We start from the raw sequence: 15,394 nt of genomic DNA, 5'->3' as shown, positions 1-15,394 counted from the left end.
CAAATATTCGAGGTTTTCTAAGCCAGAACATCCTCCAAGGTACGTAGTATATGGCAGGTCCCTCTCCAGCATTCTCAAGAAAATGCAAATTAGTGTTACAACTTTAATCCTTGCCTATAAATCCCATGGCCATTTTGGAATTGTTGTGCATTGAAAGATCGATCCACCTCTATACTCACTAAGATATCACTTTGGTTTGGTACCATGGCTTATGCAAGCCTAAATTATTTCCTCTGCTTGGCCTCTCTCTTAATGTTGGCCATTGGTACCTCACAAGTGTTGTACGGCCCCCTTGATGAGCAAAACATGTTGACAAAGCATGAGGAATGGATGGCTCAACATGGACGCATTTACAAAGACATGGATGAAAAAGAGAGACGCTATATGATATTCAAGAAAAATGTGGAATGGATAGAAGCTTTTAACAAAGGCTTGGACCAAAAATACACATTGAATGTAAACAAATTAGCAGACCTAACCAATGAGGAGTATCGTGCTATGCTTAATGGCTACAATATGCAATCCTCTGAAGTAGTGCACACCTCCTTAAAAGCTACATCTTTTAGATATGGGAATGTGACTGATGTGCCACCCTCTATAGACTGGAGACAGAAGGGTGCTGTGACTCCTATCAAAGACCAAGGATCGTGTGGTAAGTGATCATTTATAAGAGCAAATAGATTCTTTCACTCCCTCTTTTGATTTTTATAAATCATTACTGTAAATTGTGCTTTTAAACTCAAATATAAGTATGTTCGGTTTTGGTCTCTCAATTTTAAGATGATCGATTTTGGACCTTCGTATTTTTAAAATGTAATAATTAAGTGCCTTCGTCTATTTTGATTTTTATAATAACTAGTTTATAACCCCATGCATATGCATGGATACACTTAAAGATATTCAATAAGATGCATAATATAATTCTCATATATATAATTGAAATACTATTGATAGTCATTTTTATAATTTGTTAACTCTTTAAAAAAATTTGTAAGGATATTATTAGCTATAAAATGTAAATTGTCCATTTTTTTTATTATTATTGTGAAAACTTTTTTTTTACGATTCATTTATTCTAGACTCTTTAGTTTTTGTACTTAAAAACTCACTTGGATGAATATTCATGATGTGATCCCACATTTAATTCTAAAATTAAGAAATAAAACTCTTTGAGAATATTCTCAAAAAAACAAAAAAAAAACTCTTTGAGAATAAATAATTTAAAACACATGGCGCAAAATTGGAATTCTAATTTGGAATTCTAATTTGAGTTTCTCTCAACTTCACCTACTATTATATATATAGATTATATCATAGTAATGCTAAATTGCTAATTGGTCACTTTCATTTTGTTATTTAGGATGTTGCTGGTCATTTTTAGTAGTGGCTGCTGTGGAAGGGATTAACCAGCTTAAAACTGGTAATTTAACTTCTCTATCTGAGCAAGAACTTGTGGATTGTGACACTAAAGACCAAGGTTATGAAGGCGGTTTAATGGACAATGCCTTCCAATTCGTCCTACATAATTTTGGACTCATAATTGAAGCCAATTACCCCTATAAGGGAGTGGGTGGCACTTGTAACCCCAAGAAGACAACTGATCATTCAGCCATAATAACTGGTTATGAAGTGTAAAGTTGTGATTTCCAACTATATTGTGTTGACTTTAATTCCGTGCCAAATTTGATTGTAATTTCTTTAATCATTTTTCCTGTATGTATGTAGGTTTATTTGTAAGGGATAAGTGTGAGAGATCGGTGAAGAATCAAGTTTCAAAAGTTAAATAAGTGGATTTCACGACTGGCTCGCGATAAGCAACCCGTGAGAAGGCCACATGTAGAGCACATGACTGGAAGATGAAGAGTCATGCTGGCTATCAATTTTGCGACTATCTCGAGAGAAGGGTCAACCCACGAAGGACCCGCAAAAGTTTCTGTTTGGCAAAAAGTTGTGTTTTGCTTTACCAAATCTTTACCCATACTATATATACCTTAATTACCCACAAATTGTAAGGAGTGTTTTTCAGAGAGAAAACCCTAGAAAATACTCTTAAGAGTTAGAGATTGTTATACCCACAATCATCTACACATTTCCTTGTGGTTTTCCTCAACTCCTACCTCTTCATCTCTAGATCTTTGAGAGGTTGCTAGCCCAAACACTTACCATACCCATTATGAGTGTAAAGTGAGATTTTAGTGCCGCTAGGAAGTATTAGAAGAAGTCATTCATTGGCAGATGCAATTGGGCTAAATTGCGAGATCCGAAAAGTTAGAGAAGACAAGACTCCGAGAAGTCCGTTGGTAGTAGAAGCTTGGAGGGCTCAAGTACATAGGGTAGACTAGGTTTGGAGGGTCTTTTGTTATTCGTGTATGTACTCCAACTTTATTCTCTAGTGGATCAATTTCAACTAGAAGGGTCACAAAGAGGTTTTTCGCCGAGTTCTTCTGTTTCCTCTTCAATAACATGTCTCGGTGTTATCTTGTGTTTGCATCTCTCTTCCCTACTCTTTAAGCTTTCATTTTATTGTTGATGATGGATGAATATGGCTTAAGGTAGAGTTATCAATTCATTGCGCTTATTTACTCTTGTTCCGCACTTAGTCTAAGTTAGAGTAAAAGCAATCTAGCCGTAATTTTTATTTGGGGGTCTGAACAAACTCTTGTGTTTTAGCACAAATTTAGCTTTCAAAGATGTGCCTACTAATGATGAGAAGGCTTTGTTGTAGGCTTTAGCCAACCAACTAGTCTCAGTCACCATTGATGCTGGTGAAGATGCTTTCCGTTTCTATTCAAGTGGCATTTTCACTAGCAAATGTGGTACAAGCCTAGATCATGGTGTCACAATGGTTAGGTATGGTATTGATACTAATGGGACTAAGTATTGGCTGGTGAAAAATTCATGGGGCACAAGATGGGGTGAGGGTGGCTATATAAGGATGAAAAGGGACATTGCTGCTAAGGAAGGACTTTGTGGCATTGCCATGAAAGCTTCTTATCCAACAACATGAGAAAAGAAATATAGTTGGGTCTCATATTAAATTATAGATGTGTCAATAATCAAATAATAATCAAATAAATTGTTTGGTTCTATAACCTTGAAGAAAAGCTAAGCTTTTGTAAGTGAATCACAAGAAAGCTATTGAAGATTCTAAGGCAAATACTTAGAGAATGAAAGGGGGGGGGGGGGGGGGTAAAGAGAGAGAGAGAGATTTGTGAGAAAGAGAAAATTGATATTTTCATTATATGAGAAATTTACACATTACACAAATATATATATATATATATCAACCAAACAATCCAAAAATCTTAGATCACTTCTAAATATCTTCTAGAAAAATCCTCTAACAACCAAAACAGAATTTTCCGCTCAAACTCATGTCATAACTAACTTCTTGAAGACTAACTAACTATTGCTTTGCTAGCATGAGATGAAATGCTCTGTGTGCCTAAGTTAGGATTGCTTCTAATGAAACGCATCGTTTGAATTAGTTGATACACATGTTATCTCTAAATGGTGTCGTTTACCTGATCATCTTCAACATCCCCCCTCAAACGAATGGGGGAGGAACAAGCCATAAGTTTGTCTTTGAAGAAAAGAAAGAGAGGAGCAGCCAAAGGTTTAGTAAACATATCGGCAAGATTGACCTTGCTAGATACGAATCGAACACAAAGATCGCGGCAAAGAACCGTTTCTTGAACAAAGTGATAATCTACCTCGACATGCTTGGCACGGGCATGAAACACTGGATTGGAAGCAAGAGCAATGGCAAAGACATTGTCACACCAAAGAAATGGAATATGATGAAGAAAAAGATGAAGCTCATGAAATAATGTTCTAAGCCAAGAAAGCTCAACAACTGTAGTGGCCAGTGCACAATACTCAGCTTCGATGGAGGACTTGGAAACCGTGGTTTGCTTCATAGATGACCATGAGATAGGATTAGACCCCAAAAACACTATGAAACCAGTAGTAGATTTCCTATCAAATGGATCCCCTACCCAATTAGCATCAGTAAAGGCAAATAAAGTGAGAGGCCCACAAGAAAGGTGAACACCATGAGTAAGGGTACATCTAACATAATGAATTACTCTCTTTGCAGCTTGTAAGTGGGTAGTAGTAGGAGATTGCATGTGTTAGGGACATATTTGATGTAATTGGATAATCTTTTGACAAAACGCACTTTACTTGTAATTGGGTAGATCAAGAATGGGTTTAGTACTTCAAGAAACAAGTGTTAATGTTTAGTATTGAAGTCATGCAAATCTGACAAAGAAACAAGTGAAGAATGTGCTGCTCATTAAAGCTCGACAGAAGTCTCAATAGAATCCTTTCTACCAAGAATTACTTCTGAAACTCAACAGAAACTCAACACAAGCTGTATCTGTCGAGAATTACGAAATCAGGTTTTCCAGATCTGATTACATGCATATCCTTGAGTATTTGTGTAGGGTTTATTTTCTCACAACCCTAGACATATATAAGGATTATTTTAAGAACCGTCACAAGGATGTAAAGTGATGCAAAGTAATAATACATGCATATTGTAACCGGAGACAAAAATTGCTCTAGTTCATCATATTCTCTGTAGAAGCTACTATGTCTTTACGCCAAGGGTTTTATGACCGAAGAGCTTCCTGATTTTTACTGTTGATGAACTGAAGAACTTTGCAACCAACAATCTTCCTCAAGTTGGTGTGTTAGTCATGTACTGGGATCCGTGCATCATTGGTTAGTCACGTTCTGGGATTCGTGCATTGAAAGGAGAGATTGTCACTACAATACAAGTCCAATTGGGTATTAGGGTAAGGTTCAACTGTAAGTTGGTATTGGGTATTGGGATTCTTTTTACTTGTAACTGCTTATGATTGATAATAGTGGATTCTCGGGAGTGGTGACCTTAAATTCACCTGATGGGGTTTTGTCTCGGTGGTTTTCCCCATTCGTAAACAAATCACTTGTGTCAAACTTATTTTCCACTGCATTTAGTTATTTGGTGATTTGTTTATGCTACCACGCTATTGCATGTTAAATTGACTTAATTAATTAACTTGGATAATTATTTGATTAATTTACCAAAGGGGTTAATACATTTTTGGTCTATCAGCATGAATTGACATAACTGGTGAACACTGAATACCGAGTCTGGTCTAGTAAAGGTAAGGTACTGTAAAGCCCCAACCATGCTCCTATAAGTAGTTGGATTAGTAAGAAGATACCCAATGGTAGGAGTAAGACTTGTAACAGGACAACATGGAGTTTTGCAGAGCTTGGAGTTATGCATATTGAATCTGTGTAGAACATCAGAGGCATATTTGGACTGAGACAAGGTGAGACCAAACCTAGTAGGAGTTATTTGAATTCCAAGAAAGTAATTAAGAAGGCCAAGTTCCTTAAGTTCAAAGTTGGAATTGAGAGTGTGAACAAGATTTGAAATCTGAGTGGGAACATTGCCAGTGATGATTATATCATCAACATACTAAAGAAGATAGAGAACAATAGGGCCAAAGTGATATACAAATAAAGAAGTATCTGCCAAAGAAGCTACAAACCCTAGATGAAGCAACTGTGAGGTAAACCTCTTAATCCAGGCTCAAGGAACTTGTTTCAAGCCATAAAGAGACTTCAGTAATTTGCAAACATGCTGAGGTTTGGATTGATCAATGTAGCCTGGAGGTTGTTGCATATGAACCTCTTCCTTGAGATAACCATGGAAAAAGGCATTTGATACATCTAACTGCCTCATAGGCCAATTAAAGCTCACTGCAATGGCTAGAACTAATTTGACTGTTGCATGTTTGATCACTAAACTAAATGTCTTAGTACAATCAGTGCCTGGTTGCTGATGGAAGCTCTTAGCTACAAGCCTTGCTTTGAAGCAAGCTATAGAGCCATCATTGTGAAGCTTAAGTTTAAAAACCCATTTACATCCCACAAGATTGACATTGGGAGGTGGAGGAACAAGCACCCAAGTATGTTGTTTCTGCAGTGCATCAAATTCAGCATCCATAGCCTTGCACCAATTTGGATAAGAATAGGCAATCTTATAGGTAGGGGGTTTAGTAAAAGAATAGTTAAAAGTAATTTTATATCAAAGCTTAAGTTTAGAAATTCCACTTTTGGATTTTGGTTTGCATAGGGTGCTGATTAACAGGAACAATAGGTAATGGATTAGGATCAATAGGAACAATAGGTAAATCTGTAGGTGATGAAGTGGGAGTAGCTGGAGTAGGTAAAGTGGATTGTGGAATAGGATTAGATGTAGTATGTAACAATGGAGTTGAAATGTCAGAAGTGGAATTGGAAGGGGAAGTGGAAGGAATGGAATTCTAAGAAGGCAATGGACCTAAGACAGAAGGCTGATTAAGGGTTCATTTGGGAATAGCTTATTTAGCTGAAACTAGAAATATTTTGCTGAAAGTACTGTAGATAAAGGTAAAAGTTAGTTGAAATAGTGCAGTGAGACCCATGAATAGTATTAAAAAGTGTAGTGGGACCCATGGATAGTTCTAAAAAGTGCAATTGGACCCATGGATAGTAGCAAAATAAGGTAAATAGTAAAATAAGCAGACTTCAAACTCTAATCCCAAATGCAACCTAAGAGAGTGAAAATAGAGAAGATTGGAGAACCAAAGGGACTATAAAGGAGGATGAGACTGTGACTGAGAGGAAGAGATTAGATTTGGATATGAGAATTTAGTCTCATTAAATAGAACATGTCTAGAGGTACACACAATTTTAGAACTAGGATCAAAACACAGATAACCTTTAGAAGTATGGAATATCCTGGAAAAATACATTCTTCAGTTCTAGGATCTAGCTTATGAGAGTTATAAGGTCTGAGAAGAGGGTAACAAGCACAACCAAACACCTTAAGTTGACTAATATCAGGTTTAGAGTGAAAAAGTAAAGACCAAGGTGAGTGAAAATTCAGAATAGAAGTAGGCAACAAATTGACAAGAAAAATAGCAGTTTGGACAGCATAAGGCTAGAAAGTGGAAGGAATAGAAGCTTTAGATAGTAAAGTGATAGTGGTTTCAATAAGATGTCTATGTTTCCTATCCACCAAACCTTTTTGTTGGCTAGTTTATGGGCAAGATAGTTGGTGGAGAATACCATTTGCAAACAAGAAAAAAAAAACAAATGATTTGGAAACTTATTCCCTACCACCATCTGATCTTAGAATCTTAATTTTGGAGGAAAATTGAGTTTCAGCCATGGATTTAAACTTGACAAACATAGAAAAAGACTTCATACTTTTGCTTAAGTAATTAAATCCATGTAAAATGAGTATAATGATCAACAAATAGCACATAATATTGGATATCATTGAGAGATGAAACTGGGGTAGGACCCCATACATTAGAATGCACTAATTCAAAAGGTGAATGTGTAGTAAATTGAGACTGATTAAAAGGAAGTTTATGCATTTTACCACTGAGGTAATGTGTACAAGATGTGAGATTACACTTATTGGCAGAAAATTTAAACTTTGGAAAAAGGAATTGCAGAACTTGAGCATGTGGATGTCCAAGACTGTTATGCCAGATTTCCCAAGTGGAAGGTGTAGATGCAACATGATTGCAGACTCTAGACTGAAGAGACAGATTAGAAGCTTTACTAGGGTAGATAGGGTAGACACCTTGTTCACTCTTGCCCTAGTAAAGGACATTCCCTGTGGCCAAGGCTTGAATAAATAGAAGATTTTCATCAAAATAACACCAACACTTATTGTCATGACAAATTTTGTGAACAGAAGCTAGATTTGAAGCTATGGAAGGCACCCTAAGAACATTTTTAAGATGAAAAGATGAAGTTTGAGTAGGGAATTGAACATTACCTATGTGTGTGATTGGAAGATTTTGACCATTACCAACAATAAGTTGATCTTGTCCATTATAAGGCTGAGGAAATGAGAGTGAATTTAGGCTGGATGTGACATGATTAATGGCTGCACTATCAGCAAGCCAAGGTTGTTCTTGAGTAATTGCTGCATTTGAAGCAGTAGCCATAGCAGCTAACTTTGTAGGACAATGCTTCCCTTGAAAAGCATAGTCCATCTTATGATAGCAGTCAATGGTAAGATGACCAATCTTTCCACAGATTTGACAAGTTGGTCTCTCACTCTTGGGACCTTGAGCCTGTGTTGGAGAAAACTGGTTCTACTAATTCTAATTTGGTGAGTATGGAAAGTATTGATATGGAGAAGAATTGGAACCTCTACCACCTCCATTACTTCTACCTCTATTTCCATTTCTTCCTCTTCCTCTGCCATTATACTGATTATATTGATTATAACCTTCAGGTCTAGGAGTAGTAGCCATTGCAAAAGTATCCTTGATATCACTAGTATCATTAAGTGATTCATCTTCTGCACTGAGCAAGGTAGTGAGTTCATCAAAACTCAATTATGTACTCCTTGTATGTATGGCAGATCTAAAAGCATTGTAGTCTTTTGGAAGACCTTTGGTTGCTATGTGAAGCAATTCCACATCATCAAGAATTACTCCAACTGCCATCAACTTGTCACTCATAACCTTGATTTTCTGCAAATATAGATCTATAGAATTTATGTCTTTTTTGATATTATGGAGTTCTCCTTGGAGGTTCATGATGTGTGACCTTGAAATTGAGGAGAAACGGTTTTCAAGAACCTTCCACACCTCTGTTGCTAAGTGGTAACCCATAGTAAGAGTAACAATTGAAGGTGTAAGTGTTGAGCTAATGAATGTAACTAGTTCTTTCTCCTTCGATTTCTAGATCAAGTAATCAAGGCTGTGTTTGTTTTGGCTTCAAATCACTTCCGGAAATGCTTTTCCGTAAATGCGAGCGTTTGGTTGCACATGGAAAATAAATTTTCCGGAAATGCTTTTAAGTTGACCGTGTGTTGGGGTGTAAAATCATTTCCGTTTTTATTTTACCTTCAAATCTCATTTTCTGAAAAATAGAGAGAGAGAGTGTGTGAGTGAGATTACGCTCGCGCGCACAAAGAGAGAGAGAGAGAGAGAGAGAGAGAGAAAGAGAGAGGAAGAAGAGAGAGCCTATCGCCGGCAACCCATGAGCCTTCGACTTTGCCGGTGACCCAAAGCCTTCGTGCCACGAACCCACGAACCAATCTTCGACTTCGCTGACAAACCCAGAGCTCAGATCACGCCACGAACCCAGAGCTTTCAACCCACCAATCTTTGACCCAGAGCCTTCGACTTCGCCGGAAACCCACGAACCGATCTCTCTCTGTGTGATTTTGATTTCTGTGTGATTTTGATTTTTGTTGTTGTTGTGGTGGTGTGGGTGGTGGTGTTTTGGTGGTTTTTCTGTTGTGTGGTGGTCGGTTTTGTGTCGGTGGTGGTGGAAAATAGCATTTTCAGAATGTTACCAAACCCATGAAAATATTTTCTAGAACAATTTTCATAATGCAACCAAACACTTGAAAATATTTTACGGGAACCAAACACAGCCCAAGATTCATAATTTTTGCGATTGTTCCTAAATGATCTTTGAGAAACTTCTTAGGAATTAGTTGAGTTTCATTAAGCAATTCAAACATTGAGTAGGTATCAAGCACCATCGTGATCTAATGCTTCCAAACTATATATTTTGTACGATCAAGTTTCACTATCTTTATATTTTCCATGTTTGACAGTAGTAGAAGAGGTTAATTGACCAAATTGATTGGTGAAGTAGTGGATGAGGACACCATTGCAGAAGTGGACACCATTGTTGAGGTTAAAGATGACATTGCAGTAGAAGCCATTTGTGGCTTTTGTAAGTGAATCACAAGAAAGCTATTGAACATTCTAGAGCAAATACTCAGAGAACGAAGGAAAAAGTGAGAGAGAGAGAGAGAGAGAGAGAGAGAGAGAGAGAGAGATTTGTGAGAAAGAGAAAATTGATATTTTCACTATATGAGAAATTTACATAGTACACAGATATATATAGTCAACCAAAGAATCCAAAAATCATTTATCACTTATTAATATCATCTAAAAAAATCCTCTAACAACCAACACAGAATTTCCCGCTCAAACTTGTGTTGTAACTAACTTCTTGAAAACTAACTAATTGTTGCTTCTAATGAAACGCACCGTTTGAATTAGTTGATACATGTGTGTTTAATAGCACATGTTATCTCTTAACAGTGTCGTTTACCTTATCATCTTCAACAAACTTGTATTTAATTAGTTCAATACTTGTACCTTTAAAAAATAAAGCATTTTGTTTGCATACCTGTAAGTTGCAAACATAACTGTGAGTGCAATAAGGATCTCATGTATATGGTTGTGGACTAATGGAGTCACCACCTAGATTAGATCTAGGAACCATAAATATAGCGTCCTTACGTGGAAGTACTAGTCTTACTACCAAAGTATGGGTTCAGAGTTTAAGTATGAGGGTGGAAAGGTGTTAGGCACCCAACCCCACCCGAACCATGAGACGGCTTCTAGTCATTGTGCCTTATATCTTAATCTCATTAAAGGCTCATTCAATATTGTTATCTATACTTATACACACTAGCATACATCTAGCAATCAACATGACATCAATCATCCCAAAAGCCTTAATATACATTTATCATGGCAACTCACATCAAGGCTAGCATACATCTATCATGCATATCATATCATCTCATCCAAGGCAGCAAACAACAAGATATCACAAAGGCAGAAACATAGACATGGCAACATCAAAGAAACATGTGATTGCATTCTAGACATCAAGAACACATCATCCAACCAAGCATGTTCAACTCATCATTAAATATATATTCAATGCATGTTCATATGGATGCATGACATACTTTACTTATCTTACTGCATCTCAACACCTATGCATCAATGAATGGACATGTGAATGCATGTTCATGGTATTAAAGCAAGAAAAGAAAAGAAAACCTAATCTAGCATGTTAAATTCAAAAAAACAATTAAATAGAGGAACAAACACTCAAAAATATAAAAATGGGCCAAAATAGAGGCATATGACACAAAGAAATAAAGAAAAAGAAGCAAAAAAACTCGAATTAGGGTTTCTAGGCTGAAGTATGCATGTGCATACATAAGCTTGCATATGTGGGCTAGTTGTATGCGTACACATACTTCAAGCCTACATGTGCATATAGAATTATGTGTACACAGACATGCCCCTAGAAACCCTAACTTAGTAATACAGAAACAAAGCAGAAACGAAAACTAAGGAACTAACAACCTAACATGCTTCTAATATAAAAATAAACAACTTAAACTAACAACAAAAATATCCAAAATAAATAAAACAAAATCTATTCCTAAACATGCATTGGATCTAACAACAAACAAGAACACACTTTACACATCAAAACATGTTCATCAAAATATCGTGAGACACAAAAAAATCAAAACCAAACCGGATAAAAATCATATTTCTATAGAATATACAACATATAAATCAATTAAGAACAACAAGAACAAGTTATAAAAGATCCAACTGAAGGAAAAGCCATGAAGGGAAACTCACCTTACTTATGGAAACACACTTGATTGATATTTAACTGGCCCCTCAATGCCTATAACACAAAGATTAAGTTGAGAGAACAAGAGAATTAAAGAATACAATAGTTATTATAATCATAACTCAAGAACAAGATTAGTTTTGAAAAAGGTTTTGAGAAATCAAAATGGAAAAATAGTTTCTGCCTTAGAACTAACTAAAGAGAATATTTTAATTTGTAAAAAAACGTGCAAAGGTGTTGTGTGTGTGTTTTAGAAAAGAGAATTAGGTATTTAAAGAAGATGGAGGCTAAAAAAGGACTCTCTCTAGCTAGGGTTTTGATTGAAGACATAAAATGAGTACTTATAAGTTAAAATTAGGATTTTCAGAATTCTTAATGATCTTTGAACGTTCTCAAGGGTCCATGGGCATCAAAGCATTATATTTTGGGCCTTTAAAATGAAGTTTTAAAACCCAAAAAATCGGACTACCAAATTGGTCCAACTTCAAACAGTCATAACTCACTTAATATAAGTCCAAATTAGGCAATATTTGTTCAAATTGAAGCCCAAGATGTGTAATTTCTAATGAAATAAACTGCACTAAAAAATTCTATATGGATCAAAAGTTATGATCAAAAGAGTGAGAAAATGTCATTTTTCAGAATCGACTTCAAAGTGATTTGAGCACTTTTGAATTTTGATTACTTCCAAACTATTGTGAAATCTTTAATTACCCTTGGTTGACATATGTCAAGTTCATCATTGGGGCCGGAAACCAAAATTTATTAACGGGTACAAAATGCGACGTCTACAATGGTACATGCAATATCTCTCTAAAGGTAAGTGAACATTATAGCTATGTAGGATCCATGTGTTGTGAGAATTACATGAGATATTTGCTCATGTGAGTGTTTGTAAAATTTTTCAAGGTGAAAAAAGTATCTTCTCTCTTTTCGGCCTAAAGAGGAGAGATCGATTCATTGTTTTGTCTATACTCTACATATAATATTCTGTATTATGTTCTTCCTTAGGTTTGAATCTTATGGTTTCTCTACATATAATATTTTGTATTATGTTTTTCCTAAAGGTCCGTTTAGTTGGAGGGGTGGAAAAGTGGGAGGATAGAAAATGGTGGGAGGATAGAAAAGTGGGAGAATAGAAAAAATTTTAATTTCCCTCCTTTTTGTTTGGTTAGGAGTGAAAAAGTGGAGGAATGAAAAAAAATGAGTTTGTATAAATTTACTCATGTACCCTTGTTAAAAATGATGCCCAATTAAAACCAAAAAAATGACAAACAACCAAATATATATATATATATATATGAGCAACGCACACTTAAATCAAAAGAGGGGAAAAAAAAGGCAACATCTAGGCAAAAAAAAAGAGGTGAAGAAGAGCAATGTACGGACAAAGCACATGTGCAAGTGCACAAGGGTATTTTTGTCCATTAAGCAGCCCCATTTTCTCTCTTCAGTTAACTTTTTGGTAGGCCTAGGGAGAAAACACTTGGGCCCCACCATTTATTTTCTTTCCTTCCCAACTAACTAAACACACTCCAAAAAAGTTTTCCTTCCTATTTTCTCTACAAATTTTTCAATCCACCCTATTTCACTTCCAAACAAAAACATACCCTAAGGTTTGGATCTTATGGTTTCTAACAGAAACATTAGTTTGTCAAACAATTGCATATAAAACCATATCTTGCGATTTCCTTTCCAATGTAATCCATAAGAAAAAAAAATTAAAAAAAAATAACAACCAAGTGCCATTTTTCTATAAATAAATATAAAAAAAAAAAAAAAAAGTGCCATTTTTCTCGCATCATTAATTTAAACTTGTCAATCACCAAGCATTTTGATGTTAGAATTTCAAGAGTCGGTTCAAATTATGTATATGCAGATACTATACAATTTTCAATTTTTTTTTTTTTTTTTTTTTTTTTTTTTTTGGCTAATGTGGTTGTGTTTGTCTTTGAGCACCTTATTATTGCCCTTGGTGTGTGTAGTCCTCTATTTCATACACACCAAGTAATTACGTGAAAGAATATAAGGCTTTAATAATCATTAAACCAATCCTTCAGGAAAAAATTTAAAAAAAAAAATGCCATTTCTAATTTCCTATTGATTGATCTTGAAAAATTACATAAAATATAAGAAAATAAATCTTAATCTTAAACACACAATTAAATAAAAAGTATTAGTGGTTGGACCATTGGTGCACTATGTTATGATAGCCAAAAGGACATTCAGTAACACTAAAAGCACCTGATTGAAGGTACAAGGGGAATCAATAGCTAACATGCTAAAAAAAAACATTATCGGTCTATAAAGTTTATATATTGAACATTTTTATTATTATTATTATTTTTTTTTATTAGCCACATCATGCCAATTGTGTAATCCTTTAGTCACGTATGATTTTTTTTGTCATGAATATGACTACAAGGACCAAAATTATATAGATTCAAAATATCAAGAACCAAATTGAATACTCTTAAAACATGAGTATCGAATTTAAAATATATCCAAAATATAAGGACCAAAAGGTGTTCTTTGCCTATACTTTATGCACTCAGAAAACTCCTCCGGCAAGAAAGGACGGTGCAAGTAAGCAATCGCTCTCACATTTTCCGTCGTGTTGTCCAACAAGCAGCACACTATCGATGGGCCCTGCGTCATGCTACCACTTGGAATCCAAAATTTTCATTTGTAGTGCAAGGTTGGCGGTGTGAAAAGTAGGGACAACGCAATATATTATGTTTTGTTAATTTCAAATCCACTCTTCTTATTTTATATTTAGGCTTTTTTTGCTAATCTATTTTATATATTTAGGCTTTATTAATGTTTCTTTTACAAATTGTTGGAAAATTTGATTATCAATGATTATTTCGCATACTTATAATTTTTTACTGAAAAAATAGTTTATGGTTTCAAATTTTCGATAGGGTTGGAATTCTCTTAGCTCTATATTTGGAGATCTTATTAGAGGTGAGGAAAAGAATGCAAAAATGCCAAATGGAAATTGTGTGTGTTTCAAATTAAAGAGACCGCAGATATAAATACATTTTTTCCTTATCAAAAGAAAAAAGATCCATAGATAGGACTAACAACAGTCAAAAGGCAATAATTGTCAAATGGAAATTGAACTGCCTCATTGTGTCAAGTACACGTGCAATCCTGTGACCTAAATAGAGTCGCAAAAAAATGTGTCACACTATCATACATGATAGAGAAATTCTGAACTGATGTCATTTCACAAGACCCCCCAAAACTTTATCCCCATGACCATACTGTCAAATTGGTGATTGCTTCATATGTAAGATTTTTTTTTTCATCCTATTGTCAACAAAATGGCCAAACATCTACCTTAGCTGGCTTTCTAGGAATAGCAGCACAGGAATACTGGGATACAGAGGAACCCAAAAAACCTCCCATCTGTTTTTAATGATCATGGTTTGGGTTGGGTAAGGACATTGAGTAGTTTTTTTTTTTTTTTTTTTTCAATTTTAAATAATAATAATAATAAATAGACATCATTTCATTAAAAATAAGCCACCACATCCTCATTACTCTGTTAGCCAAGTACACAAATAAACTAATTAAACTAAACAAAATGACTAATAGAGCTTATTTTTGGAACTTTAGATACTAAAAAATTTCACATTTTAAACATCATGAACTAAAAGTGCTCAACATGTAAACATTAGAGACCGACCGGGTATTTTGGCCTAGTCAATATGAGCAAGAAATTATAAGTCCTTCCCACATAATAACAATCATTTCATAAATAAAAGCATTGCACATTTTAAACATCATGAACTAAAAGTGCTCAACGTGTAAACATTAGAGACCGACCGGGTATTTTGGCCTAGTCAATATGAGCAAGAAATTATAAGTCCTTCCCACATAATAAGAATCCTTTCATAAATAA

The 15,394-nt window shown here is 35.2% G+C and overlaps 1 pseudogene; it reads left to right on the top strand.

The window, feature by feature from the left end:
- Window positions 1-252: 252 nt before the first annotated feature.
- LOC115990467 lies at window positions 253-3,007 on the top strand (annotated as a pseudogene).
- The last annotated feature ends 12,387 nt before the right edge of the window (window positions 3,008-15,394 follow it).

The sequence above is a fragment of the Quercus lobata genome, chromosome 5 (genome assembly GCF_001633185.2).
Source record: "Quercus lobata isolate SW786 chromosome 5, ValleyOak3.0 Primary Assembly, whole genome shotgun sequence".
Taxonomy (NCBI): Eukaryota; Viridiplantae; Streptophyta; class Magnoliopsida; order Fagales; family Fagaceae; genus Quercus; species Quercus lobata.
The sequence above is the reverse complement of the archived record's forward strand: the minus strand, read 5'-3'. Positions and strand labels throughout refer to the sequence as shown.